Here is a 10,389-nt window from a genome sequence, read left to right as displayed (position 1 = left end):
TTTCCATGTCAATTGTTTTTTTCAATAAAATATTTCATATTTTCTTCTATTTTTTCTTCTTTTGATTTTGTTTTATTATTGTTAGCTTCTATTTGCCCAATTCTAATGAAAAACCATTACCTTCTTACTTGACAGAAGAGGCGTAATGGCTAGGCAATAGTTAAAAGACTTTCCCAGAATCACACAGCTAGGAAGTGACTGAGGACAGATTTGAACCTAGAACCTCCCTTCTCTAGGCCTGGCTCTCAATCCACTGAGCTACTCAGCTTCCCCCTCCCCCCATTCACTTCTAATTAAAAAAACTGAATTTATTACATGACCTTTTGATCTTTTCCCCCCCATTTGGTTCATTCTACTTTACATGGCACTCTTTTCTTTAGTGGATTTTTCTGCCTCTTTTCCCAGTTGACCAATTTTGCTTTTTTAAGCTGTTATTTTTCCCATTTTCATAAACCTATCTTATTTGATTTTTGAATTTTTTTTAGTTCTTCCAGAGTATGAGACTAATTTCTTTTTTTTTTCAGTTTTACTTGTACTTGCTTGAATCTCCTCATTCTCTTTTGGTTTTGCTCTTTGCTCTTTTTTTCTCCATAGAAGTTTTTGAGAGTTACATTTTTATTCTGTTGTTTGCCTATTTTTCAAGCCTCTTGGGGTTTTTGCCTATAGATTGGAGATTCTGCAAGCTGCTTGCTGATTCTCTCTCTTCTGCTGGTTTGCAGGGTTACGCAGTGTGAGCTAATTTGACCTGGGGCCAAGTCTTCAATGCAGCCAGTGCCTGAGACTTGAGTGTGCCCAGCCAGAAGGACTTTTGGTCCTCACTTTAGGCTGTTGCCAGGACCTGGGACTTCAAGGGGTGGGTCTGAGGAACATTTTTGCTGGTATAACCCCTGTCCTGAGATCCTGAAGTTATTCTACACCCAATTGTAGAACCTAGAGCAGTAGTTGGGGGTCATCTAGCACATCTCTGGGTGCAGTTTTACTTCTAATTCCTTCTTATACTATGAAAATTTACTCTGCCTCTATTTCAAATTGTCTTCAGTGGGAGAGCCCCATGACTTCTTCCTGTTGTTTGGATTCCTGTCTTTTTAAAGTGTTTTTTAAAGATTGATATGGAAGGATAGTCAGAGCAGTTTTGGCTTTTGCTGCTATTAAGTTCCTATCTTAACTCCTAGCCCTTAGTTTCTCAATTATAATTTTTAAGGAAAATTCCCTTAGTTAACTTTTGTACCTCTTTTTCCATTTGTCATATTCTGTTTTCCAAGTATTATCTTCTCCAGTATTTTTGTGCCTCTTTTAACCAAACTGTTAATTCCCTTTTCATGGTTTTCTTGTATCACTCTCATTTCTTTTCCCAAGTTTCCCTTTGCTATTCTTATCTCTTCCTTTAACTCTCCCAGAAATTCTTGTTGGGTTTGGGTCCAATTGGCATTTTTTCTTTAAGACTTTGGTCATAGCTGTTTTCACATTATTGTCTCCTAAATTTATGTCTTGGTCTTCCTTGCCAAATAGTCGCTTTTTATGGTCAGTTCTCTTATTTTTTATTTTTGGTTTTTGTTCCTTTTTCTAGCCTATATCTTGATTTTTGGCTTTTGTTTTAAAGTTAGGCTTTGCTCACCTGAGGATGGAGAGACACTGTCCCAAGTTTCAGGCTTTTTTGTACTGCTGTTTTCAAAACCCTCTCTGGAGGTCTGAAAGTTCTTATTGCTTCCAAGGTGGTATGATCTGAGAAGAGGTATATTCATTGCTCTTCTGGTTTGTGTTTCTGTCTTTACCCAAGAAGTAGTCTTTACCTCTACTTTACCCAAGAAGAAGTCTTTACCTCTACTAATTTGCAGCCACAAGTGCTAGTGCTCCTCTTGACTTTGGAATGGAGAATAGGGCCCCTGATCCCTTGTGACCAATGACAAACACTGTTCTCTACCCTGAAACTGTATATGCATATGCTCAATAGAGTTGTCAATCAGCACAAACTGTACTCAGTTCCAGCAAAGGATCCCACATACTCTGCTTTGACCCATTGTCCAATCCCCTTCCAATCATCTCTGGACTAAGAGTTTCTGAATCTTCTGCTTCCACTACCATAGAAGAGGATACTTCAAAGCTTACTATTGCTGGGTGCTACCACCATGTACATTCTGAGCTGGTACATACTCCAGTGTCATAGACTTCTTTTGACTTTCTTAATTGCCTAGGCAGAAAAAAATGTCTCATTCTGACTTTTTGTTGTCTCTGCCATTCTAAAATTTGATTTGAGGAGTTATTTTAAAGTTGCTTAGAGGAGAGTCTTATAAGAGTTCAGCTAGATTGCCGCTTATATTTTGTCATCCTGTTTCTGCCTAAGAGTATTTTATTGAAAATAGAGAAGTTATGGCCATGTAGGAGAGCCAAATGGGATAGTGCAGAATTAGCCAAATTTGAATGATAATTATCAGATTTTAAATTTGGAAGGGACTCCAAAAACTAGTTCTACTTCCTCATTTTACAGATGAGAAAACTGAGGCTTAAGGAATTTAAATGACTTGTCTAAGGCCTCACAGTAAGTATCAAAGGCAGAATTTAGACCAAGGTTCTTTGGCTATAGAAACAGTGACCTTTTTGTTGTAGAATTCTGATTACTAAATACACAGGGAAATGATGACTATTGCCTCCCATTGATATCTGCCTGAATCCTGAATGCAACTTTCTTTTAAGAATGATCAAGGTTCATATCTTGCTGCTGGGTTTATACCCTAATGAGATAATAGGGGAAAACTTGTGTACAAAAATATTTATAGCCACACTCTTTGTGGTGGCAAAAAAAAAGGAAAGTAAGGGGATGCCCTTCAATTGGGAAATGACTGAACAAATTGTGGTATCTGTTGATGATGGAATACTATTGTGCTCAAAGCAATAATGAATTGGAGGAATTCCATGGGAACTAGAACAACCTCCAGGAATTTCTGCAGAGTGAAAGGAGCAGAAGCAGGAGAACCTTATACATAGAGACCGATACACTGTGGCACAATTGAAAGTAATGGACTTCTCTATTAGCAACAATGCAATAATCCAGGACAATTCTGAGGGACTTATGAGAAAGAACACTATCCATATTCAGAGGAAAAACTATTAGAGCAGAAAGACAGAAGAAAAACAACTGCTTGATCACATGGTTCGATGGGGATATAATTGGAGATATAGACTCTAAGCAATCACTCTACTGAAAATATGAATAATATGGAAATAGGTCTTGATCAATGACACATGTAAAACCCAGTGGAATTGCTTGTTGGCTATGGGAAGGGTTGGGAGCAGGGAAAGGAAAGAACATGAATCGTGTGATCATGAAAAATTTTTCTAAATTAATTAATTAAATAAAAAATTTCAAATAAAAAAAAAAAGAATGAGCAAGCTAGGGGACAGATGGGTGGTTCAGTGGCTTGAGAATCAGGCCCAGAGATGAGATATCCTGGGTTCAAATCTGACCTCAGACACTCCCTAGCTGTGTGACCCTGGTTAAGTCACTTAACCCCCATTGCCTAGCCCTAACTACACTTCTGCCTTAGAACCAATACACATATTGATTCTAAGACAGAAGGTAAGGGTTTAAAAAAAAAAAAAAAGAATGGGCAAGCTATACTCAGGGTAGCTAAGTAGTACAATAGATAGAGCCTGGACTTAGGAATTCCCAAATTCAAATCTGGCCTCAGGCACTTACTAGCTGTGTGACCCTGTGCTATTTGCTATTTGAGCTATTTAATGCTATTTGCCTCTGTTTCCTCATTTATAAAATGAGCTGGAGAAGGAAATGATAATATACTACAGTATCTTTGCCAAGAAAAAAATTACTAAATAACAACAAAAACAAAAGTTCTAACAGGCATATCTCCTATCATCAATAATGAAGATATTGATAATTCACACTTTCCCCACAAAAACCATTCAAGGTAGGTGTCATCAAAATTGTCATTCCCATTGTACATGTTAGGAAACTGAAACTTAAAGTAGTTATATCAGTTACCCAAAGTTATCATATCATATACCATAAAGTGGAATAATATATTTGTAATTAAAGTCATTAAGATCAACCCCCTCGATTTAGAAATGACTTGCTATAGTGATCTGCCCAAGTTCTTGTAACTAATGAAGGGCATTGTTCCTTAAAATGATAGGCTTGTCAGAAATTGAGGAATGGAATGTGAGACAGAGGAGAGAGGGATAAAGGCTAACTTCTGGGAATTAGAAACCACATTGAAGATAAATCCAATCTCCTCATTTTACATAATAGAGAACAGAAGCCCAGAGAGATCAAATAAATTATCCAGGGTCATGAAACTAGTAAGTGTCTTCCTGACTCCTACCCCTACCCCTAAACCTTAATAGTGGAATCATTCCATCCATCCATCCATCCATCAACCAACCAACAAGCATTTATTAAATGTCTACTAATGATAGGTACTGGATATATGACAAAATTGAAACCTTGGGCTATCTATCAAGAAAACCTACTCCTAAATAATGAAGAAAACAAAGAAGAAACAAGAAACAAAAAAGAGAGAAGTAATCCTTATCTCCTGATGTTAAGAGTATGTAGGTTGAGTTATAATTGACTTATAGAGAGAGTAGTGGAGTGGAGAGCACCTGACTCATCACTTCCTGAGAGACCTAGCTGCCAATAACCTGGAAGATACTAACATAAGGAATTCCTTAGCACCTCATCTACATTGTTATGGTCTTTAGATGTGGGTGTAGCTCATAAGTGTTTTTTGACTGAGAGATTGTGTTTAAAGAAGATATGTGATGACATGCATAATTATGTTACAGTTAGAAAGATAAGTGGACCTTTTCTATCTAAATTATGCAATAGATTAATTTCAAAATAGTTACTTAGAGTGGCACACTAGGTTGAAAAATAGTTTTTTAATGTACTTATTTCATTTGGAGGGGGAAGGGACAATGGCTGTATTTTGTTAAGAGGTTCAGGTGAATAGATTTACTTATTTTGCTGGTATCCTTCTAAAGTGAAGTTGAAGCTTTGATTTTAAAACTCATTTTGGAAGATTATGGGAAGTAAGGAGAAAGCATGCATTGCTATTCTGCCACATGTAGTTATCATTATTCTGATCTCTTTCTACTCACTCCAGTCCCTGAGTCCATCATCCCGCTTTTCTCCTTGATTTCTGTGTCTCCATTTACTCTTTTCCCTTAACCAACAAAGACAAGGTCTCCCCTTTTAAAAATCCCCTCCCCTATTCCCTTCCACTTCTATAATTCCTCCAAGTCATCTCCCTATTTCTGCATCTCCTTTTTTTTCCATCAGAAAATTTACCAGTTATCTCTATTTTCTCAATATCCCTAACTCAGACTGATGTAATCTTTTTTCTTCCCTTACCACTCTGAAATTGCTCTCTCCAAGACACCAAAGGTCTACTTATAAAATTCATTGGGCTTTTTCCAGTCCTAATCCTCCTTGACACCTCAGTAGTATTTGACATGAATGACCATGCTCTATTCTCTCTAGACTAAAACTGTGCTGTCCTAATTTTCCTATTCCTTTGCTTGCTCCTTCCTACCTGTGTATCCCCGGGTAAGTCACTTAACCCTAAACTCCAATTTCAATAGCCTTGAGAACTCATTTAATTGTGTTCAATATTCCCTCATAATATGTTTTCAAATTCTTCCCCTGCTGCTGCTACCACATTAGTCCTAACCCTCATAATCTGGCACCAGTACAATCCCAAAGTCTCCTAATTAGTCTTCTTTATATCACATTCTTCCAAAGTTGTATGGACCATTTTTTATAACACTTGTGATTTCATTGTTTTAGGGAACTTCCATTGAGGAAAATTCTTTTGCCAATGTAGATGATCAAGTCCTCTGTAACTGATAGTAATAAAAAGTTACATGGAACTCAGAAAAGTAGTCACTATTTGTTAGAGCTGGGATTTGAACTTAAAGTCTTCCTGATATGAAAGCCGACTCTCTGTCACGATATGACCAGCCTATTGATGATGCAATTCTCTGTACTATTTTGGATAGTTCTTGGAAATTGTGACAGAGGCTGGCACTAGAGAAAAGCTGCCAGGCTGAATAGTATATGAAATTGATCACCTCAATGGGGGATGGTCCTCAGGAGTAGAATTTGGAGGAGGAGAAGACTCTGGCTGGGAGAGCAGTGAGGACTCTTGGTCTTGAGAAGCCAAAGAGAGAAGTTGGGAAAAAGACTTTCTCCTGAGCATTACCCATTTTTCCTGCTGGAGATTGGAAATCTTTCCCCCCAACACTTCCCAATTGAAGGGACTTCTGAAGAGAAACCTGAGCAGACTTTACTTTAGCTCCTGTTGCCCAGGGGTAAGTCAACCTGACTTTCTCTCAGGGGGATCAGGCTGCCAAGGCCTGAATTCCCCCCAAACTCAAGGAGGGAGGGGAAAGGGTTTAGATAGAGACAGGAACCCCCTTTTCCCACATTCCTTTTCCCATTCTTCCCTGCCCATTATTTCCTTTTGATTTACCTGATTGAGTTGACATTAAAAGTTATCTGTTCCCCAGTGTGAGTGTGAGTGTGAGTGTGAGTAAACAGATAAGGGGAGACCCTTTGGTCTAGAGTAGTGGAGGGGGGACAAGAGGGACAAGAGTGAATCTGGGAGAGTGACTTTAGCCAAGGAGGGAAGGCAGAAGAGGGAAAAATCTTCAAACCCCCTCTCCTCTCTCTGAGCCAACTCATTACATCTGCTGTCTCCCCTGAACCCCACTTTGAGAAGTGGGTTCTCCTCTCTTTCCCCTTCTCCATACCAAAAGTCCAAACTTCCCTTGGGGTACAAATTTCCCTCTTTTTATCTTTTTTAATACAGTTATTAACTTAAGTATCCAGATCATTCTGACAAGATAGCCAAATGAGACATTGTTACAAAAGCCGTTGGAGCTGATACATTTATAAATCTAAGAGGGGAAAGAAAGGAAAACGAGGGGAGAACTAACGTAAAACCTAAAACCAAAGACTTTTACCCACAAAATCCTAAAACACTCAAAGATACCAGTCCCAGGGATGGGTTTAGCACAGATCAATATGAAAATTCCAATGACTGTCTATTCCCTGAACCAGAGACTGCAAAGCAATCTAAGGGAATGGGAACAGAAGAGTCTTTGATAGTGAAATATCACCAAGCAGTTCTCAAACTGAAATTAACACAAAAACAAACCTTTCCTCTGAGCAAGCTGTTATCTCACAGACAGTAGTGGTCCAAAGTGATACAGAGCTAGTTAATAATAGTGTATTGAATGGGGATGGAATTACTAAAGAGGGGATGAAGGGAAGTGATGCTCTCAAGGTGGCAGCACCAGAGGTATTAGAGTCAGATGTGCCACTTGTACTGTCTCTTTTGAACAACTACCAGGAGCAGGTGGTGGCTGTAACAGCCCAAATTCAAGCTCTGACAAAGAAGGTACAGGCTGGAGCCTACCCTACAGACAAAGGCCTTAGCTTCTTGGAAGTAAAAGACCAGTTGTTATTCAATGGACCTGAGCTACCTCATACTGGACAAAGCTTCAGGAAGTTCACTTTAGGAACATCCTACAATCCTGAGACTGATGGAGATTCAAACGCTTTTAGAGAAACTGCATCCTTTGGATCAAAAACCCAAGCATCAAATAGACAAATTGGTGAGAACAGCAGTGACAGGCAATCTCAGTGAAAATGATCCACTCCGATTTAAACCTCATCTTAGAAATATGATAAGCAAGCTAAGTTCTGAGGATGAGGATGATGAAGAAACTGAGGAAGGGCAGTCTGAGACTTCAGGAAAGGTCACAAAAGGAGCACCCAGGAAATGCATCCCACCATGTTTGGTTACAGTACATTATGGCAAAACAGGAGCTGAGGTAAAGTCTGCTCAGGTTTCTCTTCAGAAGTCCCTTCAATTGGAAAGTGTTTGGGGAAAAGATTTCCAGTCACCATCAGGAAAAATGGGTAAGCCTCAGGAGAAAGTCTTTTTCCCAACTTCTCTCTTTGGCTTCTCAAGACCGAGAGCCCTCACTGCTCTCCCAACCAGAGTCCTCTCCTCCTCCGGATTCCACTCCTAGGGACCCTCTCCCATCGAGGTGATCAATTTCACACACTCCAGCCTGGCACTTTTTCTCTAGTGCCAGCCTCTGTCACAGAAGAAGACTTGGTATATTGCTAGGACCATACTGAGAAACCTTTCTGACATGGTAGAATTTGTTGAAATTTATTGGTATTCTTTCATGGCCAACTTTATGCCATGATGAGGCATTTCAGGTATTATATAACCCCCATTGTATAGATAATGCTACTGAGTTAGAGAATTTGCTAAAGGTCACTCAGCTAGCAACTGACATCTTGCATAAAGATGAACCATCATAATTATGTGTATTTTAGTGAGTTTATTTACAATAGAGGGAATGAATTTCATTTAATCATCTACACTCTCTTATTTGGTTCCCTTTGTGCATGGATTTGTGAGATGACTGGCCAAGTTTAGGTTAACCTGGTTGATAAAAAAAAGAGAGTGGATCAAACTCTAGCATCTGAAGAAAAAGACCTATGATCCCAGGACTTCATGCAGATGAGTCCCCAGCCACAGATACTTTGACTTTGCCATCTAATAGCAGCAGCTGATGAGTTCCTTTTTTTTTCAATTTTTTCAATTTTTAATAGGTTAATCCCTTTACTAAGCCCAAAATAACCACCATCCTTTATCCTGTGGCAATATTTATGATTAGGGTAGAACTGACTCATCAGTGTTTATAAAGCCCTTATTCAGGTATTCCTAAGTAATAAAACACCTCTAAAGTCAATTAAGTAGTGAGTAGTTTAGGGCATCATCCCTTGCCGTTTTGTGACATTCCACTCCTGTTTTCTGCCCTGTTGTTCTCATTTTCCTCTGCACACCTATTCTCAATCATTATTTCTATGAGATAAGCATTGGACTTTGGACATATTTTAGACTTGGAAAGAAGGAAGGAGAGGTTTCAAAATATTTTACTGTAGCAGTTTCAGCATCTGAGTAATGACGACTGTCTTTTTTGCCTTCATCAAGGAAGAACAAATTTGGAAAGAGAGATTATCCATTGTGGTGGAAGCAATATACTAAGGTCTTGCCTTATGAAGATTAGGGTAGACTTTTTGTTTTTGTTTTCCTTAAAAGGTACTGAAACTGTCTTTTTCATCTTAGGAGACTGATGCTCAAACCATTGGCACATCTTGGTTACCTAAATAGAAAAACAGCCAAGACACAAAGGGCTCTATCTTCCTCAGGCTTCTAACCACAGATCAGCAACAAAAGAATAGTGCTTGACTGAATCAAGACTGTCTCAATAAAGAATATTCTTTCTTTGATTTTTTAGGGGAAAAATCCCTTACCTTTCCTCTTAAAATTGATACCATTTCCAAGACAGAAGAGCAATGAAGGCTAGGAAACTAGGGTTTAGAATTAAGTGACTTGTCCAGGGTCATATAGCTAGGAAGTGTCTGACAGCAAATTTGAACCCAGGACCTCTCATCTCCAGACCTGACTCTCTATCCAATAAGCTACCTAGCTGCCCCTCTTTCCATTTTTAATGTCCTTCCCTTGATATGGTGAAGTAAATCTCCTTTTGTTAGAAGGGTTACAAGGGATGTAATTTTATTTCAAATTTAAACCTAAAGTACTAGCCTATACTAATAAAACTATTGAGAGGGAGAAGAAGAAGAGAATGAGGAGGCAGAAAAGGAGAAGAAGAGGAGGAGGAAGAAGAAGAGGAGGGGGATGAGAAGGAATGAGAAGATAAGGAAGAAAAAGAGGAAATGAGTAATGAGAAGAAAGAAAGAAAGAAAGAAAGAAAGAAAGAAAGAAAGAAAGAAAGGGAGGAAGAAAGAAAGGGAGGAAGGAAGGAAGGAAGGAAGGAAGGAAGGAAGGAAGGAAGGAAGGAAGGAAGGAAGGAAGGAAGGAAGGAAGGAAGGAAGGAAGGAAGGAAGGAAGGAAGGAAGAAACTTAAAAAGGATTTCTGCCCAAGTTGTGTAGTTTTCTGTCACTCAAGAGTATTTGGGAACTCACTTTAGGAAAGAAAATAAGAAGAGTAGAAGGAAGGGGTACAAGAAAGGTACAAGAAAGTAAAAGGAAAAATTCTTTGGATTTGAGAATTATAATTTTTTTATTACCATGACATATTAATCACCACCAAGTTCTTCATCAGAAAGTTGGAATCTTTTCTTCTAAATTGTATGGCTTTCTGTCACTAAATAGAGTAGAGGAGTATACTTTAGGATAGCAACTGGGGCGTGAATTCTAGAAGAGGCACATTATTTAAGCTACGTTTTGTGTGGGCATGTTCCCACAGTGCCCTCTACTGCCAGACCATTGCTGAGCAGTTACTGCACAGTAACTTAGTTGAAGTTAGTAATTGTAAACTAGGAGT

The 10,389-nt window shown here is 38.7% G+C and overlaps 1 pseudogene; it reads left to right on the top strand.

The window, feature by feature from the left end:
* The first annotated feature begins 7,280 nt into the window (after positions 1–7,280).
* LOC100026186 (neuroguidin-like) lies at positions 7,281–9,731 on the top strand (annotated as a pseudogene).
* The last annotated feature ends 658 nt before the right edge of the window (positions 9,732–10,389 follow it).

This window comes from Monodelphis domestica, chromosome 7 (assembly GCF_027887165.1).
Source record: "Monodelphis domestica isolate mMonDom1 chromosome 7, mMonDom1.pri, whole genome shotgun sequence".
Lineage (NCBI taxonomy): Eukaryota > Metazoa > Chordata > Mammalia > Didelphimorphia > Didelphidae > Monodelphis > Monodelphis domestica.
Note: the sequence above shows the minus strand (reverse complement) of the source record. Positions and strands in the feature narration are given on the sequence as shown.